Raw genomic sequence first — 16,551 nt, 5'->3', positions numbered from 1 at the left:
GTATGTGATCCACATGTACAAAATGCAAGCCTAATTTTTCATGGCTCCTGTGTAATGAGCAATGTGTGTGTGCAGACTAGTTCAGATGACACACATTTGCTTCACAATGCAGAGGAAAACTGGGACTTGTATGAGAGATTAAACACTAACTGGATATTTTTTCCCCAAAGCTTTCCAGACAGCAGTTTAGCTTTGACTTCTCCGTAAAAAATGTATTTTTTAAAAGAGGATATAAGTATTTGTGCAAAGGATCTTCCTTATAAAACTTATTCCTGAATTTGGGGCTTTTCTTTGAGGTTGAACAATGCCTCTTCAACTGATTTATCACTGTTAGATCTCTGCAGAACAAGTAAATATAGTACCCTATTTCACAGATGATTAACTAAGGCATAGAAATCAAAGTCAGGTGGAATTACTGAATCCTTCTTTGCTTTTTTCTCTTTTCTAATTAATGTCTGACTAGCTCACAGCTATGGAAGTTAATATTTCAAAAATATTATTATTAATACAGACAAGCTTGAATATTTGTCTTCAGTTTCTCCAGGTGGAGATGAATGAAGGGACCGGGCTCTTCCAAGCAAAGTTCTGACTTTTACCATGTCAGAAATAGCTTGGGCTGCTATTTCACACAGCTACCATTCCTCTTCTGTATGCAGTGCTTCCCAAAAAGAGAGGAAAAAGACCTTTTGAGTTTGGGGATTACAACTTCAAGGTGTTGTGTGCTCAGGGAAATGTCACTTATTACCATGTGGGACACACCGAGCACCTCGGAGGATGATTTAGGATTTGACAGCTAACGCTGGGATTTCTGCCAAGGAGCCTGACAGGTGTTTTACTGCATGAGTGATTGGAGGGAATAAGACAGAGAAAATGGGTGTGTCTGTCTCTCCAGGGGATTGGCATCAAAGCAGGAATGAAACAGCAATGGGAAGGACAACAAAGACGTTAATTTGTAGAAAACCAGTGAGTTAAATTGACTTTGCAAGTGTTCCAGGGATGGAGAAGAACAGCATTCACCTTACAGTGGGAGGCAGAAACAGTGAAGGGTATTTTTGGAGAGAGATCTGCTCAAAGAGGGGGAGTCTGGAAACTGCAGCCAGTGAAGGGCTGCTTGAGGGTGTCTGGAGTGGTGGTGGATGCTGATAAGGAGACACAGAGATGTAATTAGATACCTGATGGTGTTAAATGCATTAAATTCCACATGACATTTAAAAGAAGAATGGCAAAGTGATACAGGAGGTTTAGGAATTCACCAGGCTTGACAGTTATGCCACTAGCACAGCATGGCACTGAAAACAAGACTTTCTTCATAGTTTGTTCAAATCTACCTTGTTTTCTAATGCACTATTTTTGTAAGTATCTAATGTAAAAAATACTTAGTGTCTTCTACTTAATGGCTGGGGTTTTTCACAACTGAAAGAACAAAGCTTATCTTTTCAATAGTGATTAATGAATTGGGTACATTTGTATTTGGGTACCTATCTCAAAACCTCTCTAAAAATCTGCTTTTCTTTGAAGGAACTTTAATTTTCAGGAATACTGAGTAGCAGGTTTCTTTAGGAGGTCTCATTCAGGGCAGCATAAGTGGCATCCTCTCTGGAAGGGAGAGAGCAATCACTACTAAGTTGGCAAGATTTTACAGAATAGTTTTTGTCATCCTTACAGGTAAAACATGAAGAGGTGTCAAAAGGTGTCCATAAACAAAAAGGTGGTTAAGAAGGTTGGATTGCAGGTATGTTACCTGATGGGTTTCTGAGTGACAAAGGAAAGTAACTCATCAGAACAGAGTTTATGCCTTTTTATTTCTTTCTTTTTATTCTTTTTTCCCTCCCAAACAACCTAATTCAGCACTCAGTAAATTCAGATAATAGGTGCTCTTTTTTTTTTTTTTTTTTTTGCATGAGTGGTGGAATAACCATTTTGCTGCTGTGCAAGCAGTATGTACTTTCTGGAAAATACTCCATAAATCTTGCCTTTGCAAATGGAAGAAATCCTGTAGAAAAAGCAATGTTCTATCTTATTCCTGAGGAATTGTTTCTATTTCCACCAGTGCTTTTTTCTGTATTCTCTCTATAACATTTCCAGCTAACATGAGGTGTGTTCCCTCATCACTCAGCTTTGTGGTGGTTTCCACAGCTATAAGATCAACATGACAAACCATTCTTACAAACAGACTTTGCTGAAGGATTTTTTTTTCCCTTTGAGGTCAGGAGAAATAAGTTTTATACCTGGATAGCCACATCAAGTGTGCAGTATTAAGAGGGTTTTATCAGCACCTGTAGAATGTCTCACATCCTGGAGAAGGCACAGTGTGCATTATTTTAAAGGTGGTTATGTCCTAGGCTTTGCTGCCAGAAGAACTACAGGGTGAACTTGCCATTCATTAAGGACTATGAGAGTGTAGCACCAAGGGAGCAGAGGCCCAGAAGGCAGGGTGAGGACGCAGAACTGGTTCTGAAGCACATCATGTGCTCTACAAACTCAGCCCTCTCCATGCAAAGCACTTGGCATGCAAATGTCAGGGAGCATTTTCTGACACGAGAGCAGCACAGGCCACAGAAACCTTGCAGCACTTTTGGTACATCCTAATGCAATGTGAGGGCACTTCCCTGCCAGGATGTGGCTGGAGTGAAAGATGATAACAATCCAAATTTAATGTCATTTACCATTTTTTTAATACATCGAATTATTTCATACATTTGAGTTTAAAAACCCTGCCTGTACATTATATTAAATTTCAATTTTTAGTGAGAATAAGAGGTCTTGCTGTATGTTCTGAGCAACACTGGTGCTTGCCACAAAATGGTTACCACAGGATGTCAGTTTCTTGCTTTAGCTGCCCTGGAAGCTCTTCCATTAAAAGCAAATCCATCTCATTGCCAATATGAGGCAGAAAATCATGAAGGAGCAGCCTGATCCTTACATGACACCCCAGTGAGCCTTGAGAGGTAGGAAGAGATTGTTTTTTTAACTTTTGTAATACAATTCAGCTTCCTTTTGACCAGATTTTGTTTCCAGGCCTTTTAAAGATGAAGTTATGTGATTTGACATTAAAATAAAAATACTGGAATGATAATGGACAGTTCTATGCCTGTGTGCAAAAATACATTACAGGTTAACTATTTACAGCAGTGTTTTGGGGTTATTTTGAATGACTCTTCTGGGCATATACAGTGGTTATATTTACTCTGGACATTGTAATCCTTTTCACACAAAAACTGAATAATAAATTCAGCCCACACACAGTCTACAGTTTGACTCTGAAGATTTTCTTACCTACAGCTTAAAGTTGATATAAAATGTAAACACTTTGAATATATTTGTAAAATAGGGATGTATAAGGATACTGCAAAAGCTGGTAGTAATGCCCACAGGCAGAACATAGAATATATTCTTCACATCCATTGTTTTCTGCCTTCCTTAGTGTCTTCCCAGTTAACTCTGCAGAAGTATGAGCATGTTTAAAACACAGATTGTTTTTGGATGGCTGGGCTGGTTTGGTTTTTTGCAGCAGGCAGGAAGGGTGATATTGTCAGGAATAACAGGCTCTGAAACAATTGAAGTATTTTGGAAGTGAGATGGAAAGCTTAAGACAGCTGGGCATGAGAACTGAAAGAGAACCTGATGAAGATGGACAAAACTGATAAGGAGGCACAGAACCCCTGGGTAGCTTTGACTTTGCCAGCACAGAACAGATGTGTTCAGCTCCCTGTGCCAGCCCTGCCCTGCCAAGGGCTGCCTGTGAGGACTGAAATCTCTGTTCCTGCTCCGACAAGGCTGGTCACCCCTCTCGTGGAGACACAAAGCCATGACAGAGGCGTTGCTTTCCCCAGGCACTTGTCTCGTTTACAATGGGGCTGGTTTTTCCATGCTCTGCCTGCCAAGGAAGCTGAATCACAGAGGAACACTTGACTGCTGCGTGCTGCTTGTCTTGGCTCTCTCATGAAGTGAGAAAAACAAACAAATATGAGCAGTGTAGTGTAAGAATGCACAGAGCAGAACTTCCCTTCTCAAAATAGTGCGTGGAGGGGCTATAAAAGGGCTGTGTGTGACATGATTCCAGTTACCTGGATAATCCAGCCAGGGATAATAAGGATTGGACTGTACGTCCACACCAGCAGGACACTACTGAGTGTAGAACTGGCCCTGCTGAAGTTGAGAACCATGAGTTTCCTTTTCTCCTGCTTTAATGAGGAAATTTCTCACCCCTTTCCTCCTATCCCAGTACCATGTATGCTAAACTGGTGGGAGGCAGCTCTTCCTCATGATGTACTGCCAAATCCTCTGCCTGTGCAATGGAAGCCACAGCCCAGTCATTCACAGACTAGAAAGGTTTAGATCAGTCTTCAGGACTGTCAAAGCAGCACTGCAGAATTTAGACAGAACATTTAAAAATGGCAGTCTTTTCACAAGAGTTTTATTTTTATTGTAAGCTGTAATTCTCCTCCTGTATCTCTGCATTCAGAGGGAAATGGAAAAGGCTGAGTGTTGCAGAGCCCTTACATCAGTGAGATTTATCTCAGCACACGGAGAGAGGAGAATGATGATAGCACAGGGAAAAGGGATAATAAAGACAATCAGAAAGTGTGGCAGAACAGGCACTGATTGCCCTGGAAAATCCATAGAGGCCAAACAAAATAAATAGAGAAAAATGAAGAGGACAAATCTGTAGTAAAATGAAAGCATTTGTTGGGATTTTATTATTTCCTTTCATACCCAAGTTTGTCATCCAGAATTTGATGAACAATGAAGAAGCCCTGATTTCAATGCTCAGCAAAGGGAATTGGTGCTCAAGTCCAATAAAGTAAAGCTCTTTGGCATTATTCTCTTTAAAGGTGCCTTCCAACCCAAAACATTCTATGATTCATTCAGAATTACACTGAGTGCTGCATTCCCCAAAGAGCCATTTTTTCTGTGGAACTTATGCAGGCTGTGAAGTGGCAGAAATGCCAGGCAAACTCTGAGTTATTAATCAGACATGCATTTGTTCCCCAAAGCTTCTCTTTTATTGCTGCTCTTTCTGCTAAAGGTTTCCTGCATTGCTTGCCTGACTCCCAGAGTGTGTGAAGGGTGGCCAATATGTACAGGAAAGTGGGAAAAATATGGAAGAATCCTGATTTGAAATTTCACCCAGACGCCTTTTTAAAGGTTCTGGCTGCTCTGCAGGTGTGTTCTCCAGATCTCCTGCAGCTGTGGAGGTGAGAGGAGCCCAGTTCTTGATTCCCTGTGGGATGAGGATGGGGAGAGCAGGCACCTGTGGGTGAAATCCTTGGTAACTGAAAAGTTTCCAGATTAAATCATTTAGGATCTTATTAAATGAAGTTTCATTTTTTACAGTACATTTTGAACTCTTCAGGGGAAAGATGTTATGACAACCATTGGCTTATTAATCAGTATCATTTGATTATTATGTCATTGTTGATTTATTTACCACCTCAGTGTAAGTGACATCTGTCACAAACTGTTAGGACACTCGAGGAGAAACATTAACTTGAGCTGTGAGGAGGGGGGTTGCTCCCAGTCCTTGAGCTATTCATGTTTTGTAAATTCTCACAGACCCTGGAAATACTCCAGACACCTTTTGCTTCAGCAACACTGAAAAAAACCCCAGCTCCTTCTCAAGATCTTAAGTTGGGCTCGACTCTTGTTCTGGAAGTTATTGGCCGGCGAGGAAGGACAGGAGGAAGGGAGGAGAGCACACTGACAGCGTTACCTCTGTGCGGTGTACCCAGACACTCTGACCAAAATGGCAACGATGCCACCTCGTGTTTGGTGCTCACATCACAGTTGTTCCCCTGACTGCAGGACCAAGAGAATTCTCTCACCGGCAGCAGTTTATTCTGCATTTTACACATACCAAGTGTTATCCTGCCTTACAAAGGCAAACTTTTAGCACCCAACACGTCCAGATCAGACTCTCTGTATTGTCTTGATGTTTTATAATGTTCCTGTTACAATACCTACAGTATAGGAAGCATCTACTCACTACAGATATCCTGATTTCCATCTCTAAACAGCATTGACTCTATCTGCTCTTCAGTTCTGCTCTGCTTTATACAAACTCGAGGTAGTTGTAAGATTTAAGGCTTTTTTTTCTGCATTAATTATTTTAAGTTTGTTATTCATGTAGGGTGGGGGGACAGTTGGCATTGAGTTTATTCTGGAGTTATTTCCTGATTATGGATTAATTCTTGCTTTACTAACCTCAGTATTGAAACACCAAGCATCATTAGATGCATCTCCCAGGTTTCCAGCTGAAGGTACATTTTACATTTTCCCCTGATTACCTCAGCATATGTTTGCCATCACTTTGCAAGGAAAGACAGTAGAATGACACCCCTGAACTAGACAGTGATAAACATGTGATATTTATGAACCTGTCTGGGCTCAAGTGTGTATTTCCTAATGGGTCACAGTTGCTGGATGATGGAATTGGTGACCTAGTGATTTTCTTAGCTGATTATTTTAATGAACTGCTTCCCTGCCTGTCAAAGCTTCCTGAGGGCACTCTGGGAAGAAAAGCTGTTTGTCCTTCAGCCACAATAAGGGGAAACAAGGCCAGGTGAGCACAGTGACCACTGATGTGTAATATTTTACTGATTAATGGCCTTATTTTGTCCCTCCTCATTATCAAGAGGTAATTGTTTCTCAGGGAAAAGAACCAAGAGCACAGATTTCTTTGACCTACAGACATTAAAGATAAGTAAGTTCTTAAAGTTCTGTAGAGCTCCTGCTTTTCTCTTTCTATATGTGGCAGTGATAAATTAGCACTTGTACAGGTAAAGAAATCATATTTTCCCCTGTCCATGCTTTTCTTTTCCTCCATCTCAAAATCCACTGAAAAACTTCCCTCCACAAACTCTGTGGGCCTGATCTGGTGCTCAGAGAAATCAATTGCAGTGATTCTGGCAGATAAGCATGACCAGGTCTCCTGATCCCTGAAACCTCAATTCCAGCATTTGTTTCTATTTCTTTAAACTTCCTTGCAGTCCTCAAGAGGTTTTGAGAGCCCCCAGTTCTGCTGTTCTTCTGGGATTGTTTCACCATGATCTGGGTCAAGTTTCATTGACAGGGCTGTTTGTGTTACCCTGTGGCCAACAAAAAGAAATCTTAATTTAGCAGCTTGGAAGCTCTAGGTTAAACTGTGGTTACAGAGGGTGGAACCTTCATCTCAGTCCTTCTCACTGTATGGAACTGCAGGCAGTGCTTGTGAAATTTCATTAATAAATGAAATTTATTTATATATCACATATAAAAAAATAATGGAAACAAAGGGGCTTGTCCTCAGCTAGAAGGCACGAGCCACACTGCCAAAATCCAAACTTTATACCAGCTAAGGAGGCAACCTAATGTGTCTGCCTGCATGTAAGATGAGAGGATTGTGCCAAATGTAATTAGCTAATGTCTGAGCAGCTCTGTGAGCTCCCAGAGCAGGATGCCAGTGTCAATGTTAGGAGTCTCTAAAGGTTTTGTCTCTTGTGTATGGTTTTGTTTGATGATGGCTCTTCTCTCTCCTATTGCCACCATGTTTCTCTCTAAAAAGAAAGCAGATTGTCTTTTTTGCTTCTCCAGCATCATCATAATGAAAAAAATTCTGCTTCTTTCACTCTGAGGTGGCAAAGAGCTCCTCTGGAGCGAAAAAACAGCTTTCCTTTTCCTGCTTCCTGAAAAGCCTAATTTCCTCAGGCAAGAGCCTCAGCTCTACTGAAGTCTTCATCTGCCAATTTAAAGGACTGAAACAAAACACTGAGAAGGCCATCCCCAGATAAAAGAGGATCTGAGCTTTTTAAACTTTGGAGGGCTTTTCCCTGCAGATATCTTGGATTCTCCCAAATACTTCCATGAACAATCTCACTGTCTTAGACTCTCAATTTCAGCAGCCCCTTGCAAAGGAGGTTCAAAGTAACCCATTTAACACCTGGAGATGCACCAAGAATCCAAGCAGCTTGCTAAAGGTCACCAGAGTGTGTGGTGGAGCTGCTCAGATCAGAGTTCTATCCCATCCTGTTCTGACCCTCTACAATTTCAGCTGATGGAGCAGTCACTAACAAATTCCACTAGCCAAAACAAGCCATGAAAACTTGGATTGGTCACTTGCTTGGAGGACATTCAGACAATGAGCTGTTTCCTGCTGTCCACTCCCAATGTCACCCAAACCCCTGCCTCCTCATGTTCCACCTGTGACACTGAAATAAGATTTGCCTGGGTGTCACTGGGCAGAAAGCTCTGGTTGCATGAGAATTTCCTGGGGTTTGGGCTGGCAAGTGCTACAGGAAACCTCATCAACTGAAAGAGTAAATAATGCTTCTTTCACCACTCACCTTTCCCTTCTGCTTCACAAGGGTTCTGAAATTGTCATCTCTGCTCTCTTTTCCTAGGAAAGATTTCACCATGGCAGAAAAGAAGCCAGCCATCCAATTTTATCAACAATAGTCCCTCTGTGTTTTTTACTGGACATAAAAAGCAGCATCTTATAAACAGGGATTATAAAAGAAACATCTCTGTCTTGGAGACAGGCTGTTTTATTGGAAAGAAATGTCACTGGAGGGGTATTCACAAACTGGGGTGCATCTTCCTAATCAGAATTTCAGATTTATATATCACCCCTCTGTTCTGCTGTCTCGTAAATTAATGGTACCACACCAGCACATTAAAAAGATGGAATTATATTTAGCCTGGCATTCTAATAACAACAATTCTTTCTGCTAAGTTTCAATAAATATCACTGTTGTATCACTGCAGAAGATGAAAGCTCAGGCTTACAAACTCCAGGATATCTGGGATCAGCTCCAGCTCCTGTTAAGGTCAGTGCAAAGATTCTTGTTTACCCTGATGAGAGTTGATGACTAGAAAATCAGAATAGATTATTATCACCAGTGCCATGGCTGATTTTGTAACAAGCAGTTTGATCTGGGAACTGGGTCTGTGTGGGCACAATCCTACACACAGAACACATTTCCCAGTAGGAAAACTGACCCACTACAACAAGAAAATGATCAAAGACAGACAAAGATGGGACCAAATGCAGCTGGGAAGAATTCTTAGGTGCCCCAATCTAAATTTTCTTGATTTTGAATCAAAAACAACTGATCATGAGAAGCTGGGAGGAGGTACCAGGGTCTGAAATACTCTGAAATTGCCCTGGTTTTGTGCTCTTCTTAATCACCTGAACATCAAAAAGGGGCTGTAGATGCATTTTGATCTACCTGATGTAGTCAGATCCTTGATTATTCTGTAGTCCAAAAGGGAAATAAAGGGTGTATTCCACCAGAAGGGGAAAAGTCACTTTTACACAAAGTACAGCAACCTTGAAACTTTCCCCTCAGAATGTGCCTCCCCAGGGAGCTGGAATGCTCCAACTACACAAACCTCCTGCAGGCTTTGGGCTGATGGCTGCATCAGTCCCACACTACAACATTATTTTTAGTGGTGTCAGTCCTGATTAACAATGCCCATTTTCAAGATTCTGATTTTCCATTGTTAATCCAGATTTCTGCAGTGCACTTCACAGGGGCAAGATTAGACCTGAAGTAGGGGAAGGCTGAAAAGAAATCCTTTTCTCTTTGTTGACATCTTTATTTTTTTTTCCCCCCCGGCAAATGGTTGTTTCCTTCCCATGTAAATTATATGGCTTGTTATTAGGGTGGCTGTATTTTAGTACATTACATTGTAAATTATACCCAACCATTGCATGATAGATTTGTCATTGTGCCATAAATTGTAGCAGATTTTTAAAAGAGCTTGTCTTGGTTGACCACTCCAGCATTTAATTTATTTCTAGGACCAGGTTACTGTAACAGTCATCAAAATATTGAACACAGAGAATTCATTGGGACATTTCTCAGAATATTCCAGCCAATCCTTGCTTTTCAAAGGCTGCTCTTCCTTACTTGTGGCCCTTCAAACCATGCTTACAGAGGAGGGCAGGTTGAAGCTAAGGGAAATACATATATTTTGTAATGAAAACTTTGCATTAAAACAATGTCCAGCTGTTCCCATTTCTTGTAGGAAAAGAGGAAGAACTGTGACACACAAAATCTAAGTGGCTGAGAGAAAAATGGCAGAAAACAAAGCTTTTGCTCCTGTAAAAAAACAGACTTGATTACTGCAGGCTTCTAAAAAGAATCCAGGGCATGAGCAAGGGCTGAAAGTTGTGCAGGTTTTTTGGAAGCCCTCTACAAATTGCACGAGAGAGTTACCAGATTTTCTCACAAGTGAAGTGTCAAAGGAAAATACTGAAATTATTAAACAAGACAACCATTTAGCATGGAAGCTCTGTGGGGATGAGCAGTGGGCAGTCAGACTCCTCAGTCACAGGCAAGGAGCTGTTCATCTTCCTCTGTAATTGCAGTTTCTGTATCTAAAGGGGAGCAAAAGCCCCTCACCCTCACAGAAATCCTACAAGTAGCCCTCCAAGGAGCTTTTGCCCTGTGACAACTGCACCTGGATTTTTGACAGTCATGCAGCACAGCATGGCAATTCTGTCCCAAACCAGAATATTTTGGGATATTATTTATCAATCTGATGTGCTGGTGTCTGTACCATGGCTTGTCTTGGTATCAGAGGTATCACACCTTAAATTCATGCATTGTCTTGGAATCAGAGGTATCACACATTAAATTCATGCATTTGAGCTTTTTAAAATTGTGATAAATGTAATGTATAAATTGGGAAAAACAACAAGGTCCTGTTATGTTTACAAGCAGGTTATTTCCTGGTGGGTTCCTATCCCACAAAGTGTCTCACTTGCTTTTTCCTCATTTAATGATCTCTGACACAATAATTACCTGAGCCCTGGGCCATGTTCACCAGTGCACCCGAGGCCACTGAAATTACATTGGAATAGAGCTGGAGTGACACTGATCAGCCAGATGCAAATTTGATGACTGCTCTAATTACTGTATTTGGGATCCCTTAATGAAAGAAGAGTAGGGGTGTTTATGTGTGAGAGAAGGAAAGATGCCTCCTTTGGGATGCTCCACAATGGGAAAGTGCTAGGTATATTAAATATTTATAGAACAATTAGTATTCAGCTCCTCCCACAAGTTCAGATGTGAGTCCAGATCCAAACATTCCCTAATGGGTGTATTTAGCCTTTTGTTCAAGACTTATCCTGCTTGTAACATAACTGTGCACAGCCCTGCCTGTGTTTTCCTGTTGCTTGTGTTGAGTGAAGCTGGAGCTGACCCAGAGATGTCCATGAAAAGATTCCAGGCTGACTGTGGAGTGGGAACTAATTGAATTAATTGTCTGTGTCAAATACCTTTATTAATGGAATATGAAATAATATTAAACAATCCCAAAATATTTCCATAAAAACTTGAATTTGTGAAAAACATTCAAAAGAGGAATGTTCCAATATTTGCCTCTACAAATCAGTTTGTAGTTTCTTTAATGATAGAAATACCACTCTAGTTGGCAAAATTGTTCAAATTCTTAAACTAGTAAGTTTGTTATAAATGGTTTTCATGAACTCATAGACATTTAATGGTCAGTAATATTTCCAAAAGGCTGAATTCACAGCACTGATTTGCACAGTCACATCTGAAAGGAATCATCATAGCAGGAAATCTGAAAAATTAGGTGTGCAGTTTAAAAAAATCATATAAATGAGAAGGTATCTGCTATTAAACTCCCTTTTAGTAACTCTCCACGTGGATTCTGAAGGAAATTGACTGAGCTGAGCTTTGATGCTCTGTTTTCAGAGCATTCAAGTGAGGTAAGATAAACTCCTGCCCTTTCAGTACTACAACAGACTGTCTTGGCAGTCACAAGGAGAAAAACTTTCAAGAACATGAACTGGTTTGCAGGGAAGTGGAGCACTGAGAGGAAACCAGGGCTCCTCCCAGCACAGCACAGGTCACCCACAGCACTGAGCAGATGCCCAGCACTGTCTGAGCTGCTGGAACAGATCCTCTAATGTTGATATCTGACTTCATCAGACACATCAGAAGCCAGGAGACAGCATGGAAAAGGACAGGTCATGGAAAACACCCAAAGACATCTTCACATGTGTTTGAGTTCTCACAGTCAACTTTTTATTGACTTCAAATTGTGATAGCATTCCACTGAATGAAAAAGCAATCTCAGATTGTGATGGTAACTTTCATTTTTATCTGAACATTTCACTGGTCACATATTTATTTGCCATGAATAATTTAGCATAGTTAACAGCTCATCACAAATCTTTGGTGTTTCCAAAGCCACAGCCCTCAGCTGTGGCCCACAATGAAAAATGGGAATCTGCAGCTGCAAGGGTAAAATGGCAAAGTTTGGTTGAAACTAAGAAAAGCATTTCTCTCATAATACCTGTTAGAGCATCAGTGTACAGAGTAGAGCCCCACAGGCACTGCTGAGTCAGTAACAGAAATACAACAGCAAAACCAGTCCTGATCTGTAATCTTTAGGAAGGGAATGTGCATCCTTCCAGTCATTACAGTTTCCACTGTCTAATATGCCACATATTAAACTCTGTCCACTTCAAAAGCAGGAACAAGGAGCTGTTACTGATAAGTAATTTGATTCATATATTCATTTGGAATTACCAAATGAGAAGTAGTTTAAGCAGCCTCCCAAACCTTTCCCTTTTCATTTCTCCTCATGCCTCAGCTTAGTGCTCTCAACATGTCTGAACAAATTGCTTCTATCTACAAGCTTCACTTTACAACAATATCATCACCTGATGAGCAGCTAAAAGATACTAAAACACCTAAAACCAAAAGCAAAATGGCTATTTTCCAAAGCCTGTCAGTAAACAAAGCTTTAACAAACCAAATTGTGAAGGTATTTGTGTTTAATACCTCAGGGGAATAAAAGGAAGGTGGGATGGAATGTTTTCTGAAGGCAGAAGTTAAAAAGACAGTTCACCTTAGCTCACTATAAATAGAGGCTTCCAAGCAAAGACCTATCAGTGCAAAGCAGATTTGGACACCAAAATGTGCCAAGGAAAGAACTGATTTAGCAGGAGACCTGCAAAGAGGAAAAGCTGGAGACACTGGAAACAGACAGGGAGCCATTTCTCTCCAGTGGCTGCAGGAGTGGCACAGATTTCCTTCCAGCTTCACAGCACCAAGAACCAATATTGCAGCTCTGGCTGTGCCTCTTCATAGCCACAGCCCCTGAGTTTGGGAAGTGCTGCTGAGGGGCCTGGCAGTCCTGAGGATGGGCAGCCAGCAGAGAAGGGAGGTTCCCACATGCTTGGTGAGACCAGAATGGCCAGATACAGAATTGTCTTTGAAAAGAGAAGGGTGGGTTGGTTTTCCCCTGCTCCCCTGCAGAATATTTCTGTAGAAGGACTTATTAAACCAAGCCAAAATACTACTTTTTGGAATATGGGAGGCCTGCATCCAACCTCTTGTGTCCCATCTCCAGGTGATCCCCCTTTTGGGTAAGGGGAAGTTATATTGAGCTATGTGACAGGAGAAACAGCCCTGCTGTGTATGCATAATTCAAACCCCATGGGCTTTCCTCCAGAACAGGGATGGGTTTTATTATCATGAGGTATTGTGATGAAGTATATAAGAACCTTAAATAACTGTGCAATGGATGAAGTATGAGAAATTCAGGCACAGAATTACTTCATTTCCAGTTTATATTTTCTTTCTTCCCTTTGAAGGTAGGGAGGTTCTGTGTCCTCTCAGGAAAGACAAAGCATGGCTAAATGTTGGAAGATGAAAGTACTTTTTTTTCAGGTAAGTAGAACTTAGCTTGGAGCCTGATGTGCCCTTTGGCTGTTACAGTTTCATGTCTGGACATACATGTTAGCCCCAAAGAACCTCTGGGCTTTAAACTGCCATTTTTGGTCTTTATGTGGACTTGTGTGCAGACAGTGGAACTTCTTTGCAGGGCTACTCTGAGCTGTGAACATGCCTTTGAGAAGGGTCCTACCAGCCAGGAATACAGCAAAATGTGGAGAGACCATATTCCACTGTGCAAGGAAACCTGCTGGCAAGCCATAGCATCTGAAATCAGGAGATCATTCCAAAAAAAAAGCATTTTGCAACTGTCATGTGTCTGGCCCATCTGCTTTGCTCATCTTGATAAGCAATTTATCCATGATCTTGCCTTACTCATATCCCTGGAAAAATTGCTGCTCTGTGCAGAGTGATCAGTTTCTCTTTCAAGTTTCAGCATGAAGTGCAAGGCTGTAAGCAGCAATATTGGGTACTCTGACTCATTCCCTTGGAAGGCTATTTTTATGATTGTTCATGGAACTATATCTTAAAACTCTCAGGTCACGTTCTTAAATCACTTTCACAGCTTTCTGCCGAGCCGTCCCAGCGCAGCGGTTCTCCCCTCGAGGTTACAGCCTCTCCGAGGCTCTCGGGGCTGGAACTGCCCTCCCTCTCTGCAGCCTGCAAACCCAAAATGTTGGCTGAAGACCTCCTTTCCCTTTTCCTCACCTCGGTAAGTGGCTACAAGTCAGTGCCGTTTAAAATTTAATCAGTCTCGTCCTAACAGGACATAGTTCTTGGATTTTAACCCATCTTCTGCACAAACCGCTAAATTCAGCCACACTAACTGCCTCCTGACAGAACCTTTATCTCAAGAACCTCTTAATGAGCTCTCATTAGCACAAATTGGCCCTGAACATCTCACCACTTCCTATCTCCTGCTTTCTCTGCAATCCATTAGCATCTGTTAGCAGCCTCGTTTGAACAATTAAACTTTACGGTTTCTAGAAACACACCAGAAACACCAGGTTCTACTGTGAGATCTGTGTCTTTGAGAGACCTGGGAAGGGATTCACACGGTCCAGCTTGACAGAGCCGAAATTCTACCTGCACTTCATTGTCCTCAGAGGAAGATTTAACAGAAGTTGTTCATGTCACTGGTGACTCTGCCAGTTTCTGGATCACTCTCTTGGAGGTTCCCTGGAAAAGCACTAAAACTCAATGTCTGATGTTAAACAGGAAGAATCTACATCCTTTCCTCACAGCCCAGGGTCACGTTTCTCTGGCTGATCTCTGCACACAACTTTGCCTTCTCCTCAGAGCTGTTTTGCCACAGCTTTTTGCTGTCCTTGTTTATGTCCATCTTGGATGGCTCAAACTGCCCTAAGCAGCTGGATTTTCACAGTCATGAGATAACAAATTCTTATTTAACTTTGTTTCAACCACCAGCAAGCAAACTCAAACTCAAATCGCTCTAAGCCATTACAATGGGTCCTGAAAGTGTGCTCGTGGATTAAAGGGGCCCTGGAAGATGCTGAAGACCCCTGGCAGAGGATATGGACTCCATCCCTACTGAAATCAGCCCCAACAGTAATTGTGTAGTGTGATGTGAATTGTTTCTCCTGCACTTGTCTGGTGATTGTGTTTAAAGTCCCCTGAGAACAAACAGATCAGAGATTTTACAGCTGCACAGAGCTTGTGCCTGAACATTAATGGCTGCATTGGCAAGCAGATGGGAGCTGGTCTTTCTTACTCTTTCCTAAAGATGTACCATCTTTTCTTTTGACATTTTGATAGAGCAGCAGATTCTCACTCTGTGTTATAATCCAGACTTGCAGCTGAGAGATGATTAATGTCTATGAAAGTGAAAACACTGCACCTTTATTCCTTATAAAAGTCTTTACTGTGTCACATCTTGTAGGATAACATCCAGAACAGGGAAACGGTGGCTCCATTCAAGTCGATTGCAAAACTCCCGGGGATAAAAGTCTCTCATTCATAAAGCTGTAAGCACACCTTACTATTTTTTTAAACTTTAATTAATGAAATGCTCTCAGGACGAGCCAGTGAGAGCGAAATCTCGACTTCAGCCTTCATCTGACCAAAAGTCTATTTTGCTGACACAGATGTGAAGGTTTTTCTAGGACCACATAGAAGACACAGCCTGTTCTTTTCTCAGTGTAGGCTGCCATGTCATTCCTCACCAACCTGAAAACCATTATGGAAATAGATCTTTACTTGTGTTTGTTTAGGTTTTTTCCCCCCATATAAGATTTTGGGGAAAATATTATCTCTAAAACCCCAGTTAGGTTCTAGAGATAATATTGATTTCCTTGCTACCTTTCCCTCACTCCCACAGTGAGTTTCACCTTACAGATGTCATATTCAGTAAGAACTGAATAATTTGCTAAAAAATTCACCATAATGCTTTAAGTTCGTTAGTTTCTGCTGCTCTTCAATGTTTTTGCTAAGTTCAGCAAGAGGCTGGGGTTAGGAGATGGCAATTTCAGTCCAGGTGCGAGGAAATGGCATTGCGGGCTTTACCCCGCTTGCTGAAGCGGCTGGGACACTTGGAAACGCGAGTTTCAGAACGCAGCGCAGTTCTCCCGGGGCTTGTGCAAACTCGGCTCAAGTCCTTTAACTGCAGGCACAGAAGAAGTTCCCTAAAGGCCGGACCAGCCGCAGGTTTTGCGCCCCGGCCGCGCTGCGGCAGCGCCGGGGGCGCTCCCGGGGCCGGGCGGGAGCAGCGCGGGGACCCCGCGGGGACGGGGCGCTGGGAACCTCTGCGGGCGGCGTCGGGCTCGCTGTTCTTCCCATCGCTCCCCGTGATCGCAGCCCCGCGCTGAGACCCGCGGCAGCTCCCCCGCCCCGCCCGGCC

The 16,551-nt window shown here is 42.0% G+C and overlaps 2 long non-coding RNA genes across 2 annotated transcripts in view; both read left to right on the top strand.

Annotated features, from left to right (window-relative positions):
* Positions 1 to 1,707, top strand: part of LOC132336209 (uncharacterized) — a 56,720-nt gene extending 55,013 nt beyond the window's left edge. Inside the window, exon 5 of the long non-coding RNA XR_009488821.1 lies at positions 1,666 to 1,707. This is a non-coding gene — a long non-coding RNA (uncharacterized LOC132336209). The remainder of the gene's footprint in view (positions 1 to 1,665) is intronic.
* Positions 1,708 to 13,606: 11,899 nt separating this feature from the next.
* LOC132336191 (uncharacterized) lies at positions 13,607 to 15,363 on the top strand. The gene is made up of 2 exons (XR_009488815.1): positions 13,607 to 13,691; positions 14,260 to 15,363. It is a non-coding gene; the product is annotated as an uncharacterized LOC132336191 (long non-coding RNA).
* The last annotated feature ends 1,188 nt before the right edge of the window (positions 15,364 to 16,551 follow it).

The sequence above is a fragment of the Haemorhous mexicanus genome, chromosome 19 (assembly GCF_027477595.1).
Source record: "Haemorhous mexicanus isolate bHaeMex1 chromosome 19, bHaeMex1.pri, whole genome shotgun sequence".
NCBI classification, from domain to species: Eukaryota; Metazoa; Chordata; class Aves; order Passeriformes; family Fringillidae; genus Haemorhous; species Haemorhous mexicanus.
The sequence above is the reverse complement of the archived record's forward strand: the minus strand, read 5'-3'. Positions and strand labels throughout refer to the sequence as shown.